The following is a 7,181-nucleotide window of genomic DNA, read 5'->3' on the forward strand; positions in this document are numbered from 1 at the left end:
AGGAGGTATGATATCAAGCTTAACCCATCCAAGTGCACATTCGGAGTTCCTGGTGGAAAGTTACTCGGTTTTCTCGTTTCAGAACGAGGAATCGATGCAAATCCAGAGAAAGTGGGTACTATACTCCGAATGAAACGACCTGTGCGTGTGCACGATGTTCAGAAGCTTACTGGTTGCTTGGCCGTTTTAAGTCGATTCATCTCTCGCCTCGGTGAGAAGGCATGCCTCTTTACCGACTGATGAAGAAGTCAGACAAGTTCGAGTGGACTCCTGAAGCTGACGCAGCGTTTGCAGAGTTAAAAAACCCTGCTTTCCACCCAGCCGGTGCTTGCTGCCCCGATCAGCAAAGAGCCTTTGCCGCTTTACATTCCAGCCATAGGACAAGTCGTTAGTACTGTACTTACGATCGAGCGGGAAGAGGAAGGAAAAGCCTTCAAAGTTCAGCACCCAGTATATTACATTTCTGAAGTCCTAATCCCATCAAAGCAAAGATACCCTCATTATAAAAAGCTTGTTTATGGGATATATATGACCACGAAGAAAGTTTCTCACTACTTCTCTGACCATACCATCACAGTCGTCAGCGACGCCCCCTTATCAGAGATTCTGCACAACAGAGATGCAACTGGCCGAGTGGCAAAATGGGCGATTGAACTTCTTCCCCTGGATATCAGATTTGAGGCAAAGAAAGCCATCAAGTCCCAAGCAATAGCAGATTTCCTCGCCGAGTGGACTGAACAGCAGTTATCGACTCAAGTTCACTCGAAGCATTGGACTATGTTCTTCGATGGCTCTAAAATGCTGAATGGTTCCGGTGCCGGGGTAGTGTTGGTTTCCCCCCGAGGAGACAAGCTCAGATATGTACTCCAGATTCACTTCGACTCCTCCAACAATGAGGCAGAATACGAAGCACTCTTGTATGGGTTGCGTATGGCCATTTCGCTCGGCGTTCGTCTCCTCATAGTCTATGGTGACTCAGATTTAGTGGTTAACCAAGTGATGAAGGAGTGGGACGTCAGAAGCCCAGCCATGACTGGTTACTGCAATGCAGTCAGAAAGCTGGAGAGGAAATTTGAGGGATTAGAGCTCCATCACGTCCCCCGACTGAAAAATCAAGCAGCTGATGACTTGGCGAAGATAGGTTCCAAAAGAGAAGCCATCCCAAGTGGCGTGTTTTTGGAGCATGTTCACACGCCATCAGTTCAAGAAGATCCCTTCACTGAAGAAGCCCCGCAGCCAAAAAGCGCCACAGATCCGACTGAAGTCGAGGTTCCAGCTGTGGTCGACTTAATCATGGAAGTTCTGGTTATTACTCCCGACTGGACATTGCCCTATATTGCGTATATTCTAAGGAAAGAGCTCCCAGAGAATGAAGAAGAGGCTCGAGAGGTCGTCCATCGATCCAAGGCCTATGAAGGGACAATTGTACAGAGAAAGCGTAACTGGGGTCAGCCAGAAATGCATAACGCCGGAAGACGGTCGAATGATTCTCAATGACATCCACTCGGGGACCTGTGGCCATCATGCGTCCTCTCGGACCATCATGGCTAAAGCATACCGAGCGGGTTTTTACTGGCCCAGAGCAAATGAAATGGCGAAAGAGATAGTTGACAAGTGCGAAGGTTGTCAGTTCTACTCCAACATGTCACACAAACCTTGATCAGCCTTGAAGACCATCCCGATCGTCTGGCCTTTCGCTGTTTGGGGTTTAGATATGGTTGGACCACTGAGGACTGGCAGGAGCGGCTTCACCCATGTACTGGTGGCAGTCGACAAGTTCACCAAGTGGATCGAGGCCAAACCCATTAAAAATCTTGATGCTGGCACTGCCATCAGCTTCATCAGAGAATTAATATTCAGATATGGAGTTCCGCATAGCATCATCACTGATAATGGGTCAAACTTCGACTTCGATCAATTCAAAGCCTTCTGCGCTTCTCAAGGCACACGAGTCGACTACGCTTCAGTCGCCCACCCCCAGTCGAATGGACAAGCAGAAAGAGCAAACGGTCTAATTCTCAAAGGACTGAAACCCCGGCTGATGCGCGACCTCGAGCACGCAGCAGGTGTCGTGGTTCTAAGTCTGACAGTAGAGTGGGGGGTAGGTACGGAGAGGCAAGGTCCTAGCTATGGAGAGGTTGTAAACACAAGAGATGTACGAGTTCAGGCCCTTCTCGGAGGAAGTAAAAGCCCTACGTCTCGGAGCCCGGAGGCGGTCGAGTGGATTATGTGTATATGAGTTACAGGATGCCGAACCCTTCTGCCTGTGGAGGGGGGTGGCTTATATAGAGTGCGCCAGGACCCCAGCCAGCCCACGTAATGAAGGGTTTAAGGTGTATTTAGTCCGGGGCGTTACTGGTAACGTCCCACATAAAGTGTCTTAACTATCATAAAGTCTACTTAACTACAGGTCGTTGCAGTGCAGAGTGCCTTTTAACCTCCTGGTAGTCGAGTGAGTCTTCGTGGTCGAGTCCTTCAAGGTAGTCGAGCGAGTCCCTCGTTGGTCGACTGGAAGGTGACCTCTTCTAAGGGTGTCCTTGGGCTGGGTACTTAGATCAGGTCTGTGACCTTACCCTAGGTACATGACCCCATCATTAGCCCCCGAATGGATTGAGGCTTTGAGTGACAGAGGAGTTGATGCTGTTTCCGATTAACATTTGCACACTGGTCGTGCGTTGTTCTGAACCAGAGAATCTCTTCGTTGATAGTGAGCAACTTGTCTTCAGTCGACTTGATCCATTCTTTTCTTTCGTCGAGTGATCTTTCAGGCTTCGTCGATTTCCGAGCGACGGATCGCAGGAAATCCCGCGCGTGACAGACTGATCTGCCGTTCGCGGATTACGCGGGATGCGAAATTTGGGGAAACGCGCGAAGCGGAGCGGACCGCGGCGTTCGGATGGGACGGGACATAGACGCCTCGATCCCCGCGCCGCTTTCTTTGCCACGTATCCCGCCCGTGTAACAGTTCCAGGATATGATTAGATCGACCGGGCCCACCTGACATCCACTCGGAAGGGATCTTATAAATGCGCCCGACGAGGGTTTTTTGAACAGTGCCTCAGCATTCTCTCTCTGCCCCCTTCGTCTCCGCCCAACGTGCTCGCTCTCGCCTCCGCACCACTTCTCCTCACGCGCCCCGCCGGTAGCCATGGTCAAGGAGAAGACGGCGGCGCTGGAGCGCGCGAAGAAGGCGTCGGCGATGGAGAAGGCGAAGGGGAGATCCACCAGCCGCGGTGGGTCTTCGTCTAGATCTCGCCTGCCGAAAGGCTGGGTCCAGGGAGACTAGATCCAGTCGACCATCACGGAGAAGGATCTCCTCGACATGGCCAACGAGGGCCTGATCCCTCATGGAGCTACGAGGCTTCCGGGGAAAGAGTGGTAGCCCCAGCCGGAAGAGGGTGACTGCGTGCTTCTGGCTACCCATGTTGACCGCGGATTCTCTTTGCCGCCGAGCATTTTCTTCCGTGGTTTCTTGAACTTTTTTGGAGCGCAACTCCACCACTTCACCCCGAATTCTATCGCCTACCTTGTCGCGTTTGTGTCCATGTGTGAGAGTTTTCTGGGCTGTCGACCGCATTGGGGCTTGTTCAAGCACATATTCACATGTCGCTCTCAAACCGTGAAGAAGGCGAGTCCAGGCGACGAAAGAACCCGAGTGGTCCAAATGTGTGGAGGTCTGGGGATCCAGGTGAGGAACAAGAGCACCTTCCCAGCCATGACATTTCCCGAGTCAGTCAGAGGCTGGCAGTCGACCTGGTTCTACTGCCAGGACGAGTCGACGCCGGGGCAGTCGAGTGGACTCCCTCAATTTACCATGGACTGAGTGAACAAGCCCTCCTCTCTGAAGTTGATTCCAGAGGAGAAAGCTGACGTGAATATGCTGATGGAGCGCGTAGTTCAATTGGTTCGGGAGGGAGTGACGGGCATGGATCTCCTGGAAGTTTTCCTTAGGCGCCGAATCCAGCCTCTTCAGTTCCGGAGCCATTGCATGTGGTTGTACTGTGGGACTGAGGATGTGACTCGGGTCAATCCAGAAACAATCGACGATGCCACTCTGGAAAGGTGGATGGCCGCTGTTACTGGGAACAAGGACAACCCTCGCGGGGCCAGAAGGATTCCCCCACTCGACTGCCATAGTGACCCAAACAAGGTATGTCTGCTCCACTTCCCATTGTATTCTCGTCATATTTATTTCTATTTTCTCTGCCGATCGGTCGACTGATCTTTGTCTTGTTGTTTATCAGGCCCTCACCGAACTGTACTCGATGCCCAACGGAGCGCAGGCTCCGACTGAGGAGGGAGAAGCGAGCGGGGGCGAGAGCCAGGAGGAGGAGTGGGACTCGGACGCCGCTGAGGCCGATGATGATGACGATGACGATGACGATGATGACGATGAGGACGAGGAAGAGGAGGAGGAGGAGGAGGTCGCACCACCGCGCTCGGAAAGGCGGTCGAAACTTGTCCATGACCCTGCGACCGAACGCGGCGAGGGGGTTGCGACTGTTACACAGTCGACTAAGAGCCCTCGTACCACCTCTCCGGCGCCGACTGAAAAGGCGCCGAAGCAGCCCAGGGCGGCCCCGGCGAAGCCGACCAAGCACCTGCCGAAGATGAAGGTGTCCATCCCCACCATATCAGGGTAATCATGTTGCTTAAGTCTTCTTGTTCTGTGTGAACTTTGTCTCTGGTTGGCGCTGGAGTTAGTCGACTGATTCTTTGGAGTTGCAGTGCTGCTACTTGTGAGACCTCAGCCCGGGCTGATGACCATGAGATGGAGGACGCAGCAACCTCAAGACCAGGTACTATACTCTTAACGCCATTTTTAGTCGACCGACTCATGATCTCTAATTCTGATTCTTTTCTGTAGCTCCATCCAATGTTGTAATCACTCTCCCTGATGATGATGAAGACGAGGAACCGCTGAAGTACAGAAGGAGTAGGAAAGCGTCTGCCAGCAGGGTGACCCAGGATGTGACGGTGCCTGAGGCTCTGGTCGCGGAGGAGGAGAACACCACTCGACACACCGTGTCCTTCGCAGATCCACTAACGAGTGCTCCGCAGCTCTCCCTCTTCACGACGCACCACGTCCCAGAGGACCAAGCTGGCGCAGCGAAGGAGGCAATACGCCAGGCAGGGATCATGATGGAGCAGTTTGAAGACCATCCGGGATGCGGGCCAGGCAGCTTACGACGCCAGTTCCGCCCTCCAACGCAATGTTCAGGTCAGTCGACCACCATTTGTTTTGTTAGGATATGCTACCAAAAACTTTTCCTTTCCAGAATTTATAGTAGTCACCGACTGGGTGTGTCGATTAAACTCCGTGTTAGCGGGGGCACGCTGAGTGCACCCGCTGGGTGTAGTCCCCAAGGCTAAGGTCGACTGCTGGCAGTCGGCCTTAGGCTTTATAATTTCAGTCTTTCCGTCATTCGACTATGTCGAATGAATTTCGCAAACTGGTCGACTAGTCGACTCTGTCTTCAATAGGATTAGTGGGGGCACGCTGAGTGCACCCACTGGGTGTAGTCCCCGAGACTACGGTCGAATGCTTGTATTCGGCTGTAGTCTTAGAAACGCGTGATTTTTCCTTTTTCACTCGGAAGTGAATTATGTTTGACATTTTAGTCGATTGGTTCTTCGCAGAACTCCTGTGATCTTGTGGCTCGCTACTCTGAGCTAGAAAACAAGCACGTTCAGCTCGAGCTGAATTTGAAGCTGGTTCAGGAGAAACTGACGAAGGCAAAGGAGGAGACCGAAGGTATGTTTGGTGAGACCTTGACGACTGCTTTTTCCCTTCATTTGTTTCAATATCTGATCTTGCTGTAACTTGTAGGTAAGGTGAGGGAGGCCCAACGGAAGAAGGACCTTGAACTAGCTGAGAAGACCAAGCTTGTTGACGAGAAGTTAGCTTCAGTCGCCAAGCTTCAGCAAGAAAATGCCAATCTGAAAGCTGCTCTTGGGAAGAAAAAAGATCTGGAGGCCTTCCTGAATGGTCTTGCCAAGAAGTTGTTTCTTATGCTTGAAGGTAAATTTCTATGCTCGGCGATCATTTCCAACCGTGGTTTTTCCATTCGACCATCGCCTTGACTCGGTGATCGTCCTTGCAGAATTTTGTCAAAACTTTGAAGAATAAACTAGCCGGCTGGAACCAAACCTTGACCCCGTCAATTCTTCGATGGACGACGAAGTTGCCATGAATGTTTTCTGACTGGAGTCCCGTGTTGCAGCTGTCGTGGACTATCTTGCAAGGCTGAAGGTCGCCACATCTCGCATCGACTCGACGCTTTGGCCCGGGGAGACACTTCAGAACGACCTCGAGTCGCTCATGGCTCGCTTGAACACGATCCCTGGTCGAGTGCAGGAGTGGAAAAAGTCCTCGGCTCGGTGCGGTGCAGATGTTGCTCTGTGTCTGGCCCGAGTCCACTGCAAAGATGCGCGAGAAGACAAGCTGGCGGCCCTCCGGGTGGCCAACACCAAGAAACACGACTTCAGGTCCTTTATGGAAACTTTCCTTGCGGCTGCCACTCGGATCGTAGATGGAATTGATCTTGATGAGTTTGTTGCACCTTCCAGCCCTCCACAGGAGGGGTAAAAAACTTCTTCTAAGCTCGACGCTTTAAATTTGCCTCGGTATGCCGAGTGGAGTTGTAACCGATAAACCTTAACGGGCTTAGCACCTGAGCACTTTCGGTTCCTTTAGGTATCGATCCGAACTTGAATTTGGTGTTTGAATATGATTGCTTTTGGCTCGAAATGTCTTTTGCAGGTTCAAAGCAGGGCGCTTACTACAATCGACTTATTCCTTAGTCCACTTAGGTGAGCGCTGGACTGGAGCTAAGCCTCCCGAGTGAGAAGTTTGCTTTTCACTCGGTAGGATTTCTATATCTTAGGCGAGCACTGGGCTGCAGCTAAGCCCCCGAGTGAGAGGTTTGCTCTTCACTCGGTAGGATTTTTGATAACTTAGGCGAGTACTTGGACTGCAGCTAAGCCCCCGAGTGAGAGGTTTGCTCTTCACTCGGTAGGATTTCTGATAACTTAGGCGAGCATTGGGCTGCAGCTAAGCCCCCGAGTGAGAGGTTTGCTCTTCACTCGGTAGGATTTCTGATAACTTAGGCGAGTACTTGGACTGGAGCTAAGCCTCCGAGTGAGAGGTTTGCTCGTCACTCGGTAGGATTTCTAATAAC

Source organism: Triticum dicoccoides, chromosome 3B (genome assembly GCF_002162155.2).
Source record: "Triticum dicoccoides isolate Atlit2015 ecotype Zavitan chromosome 3B, WEW_v2.0, whole genome shotgun sequence".
NCBI lineage: Eukaryota > Viridiplantae > Streptophyta > Magnoliopsida > Poales > Poaceae > Triticum > Triticum dicoccoides.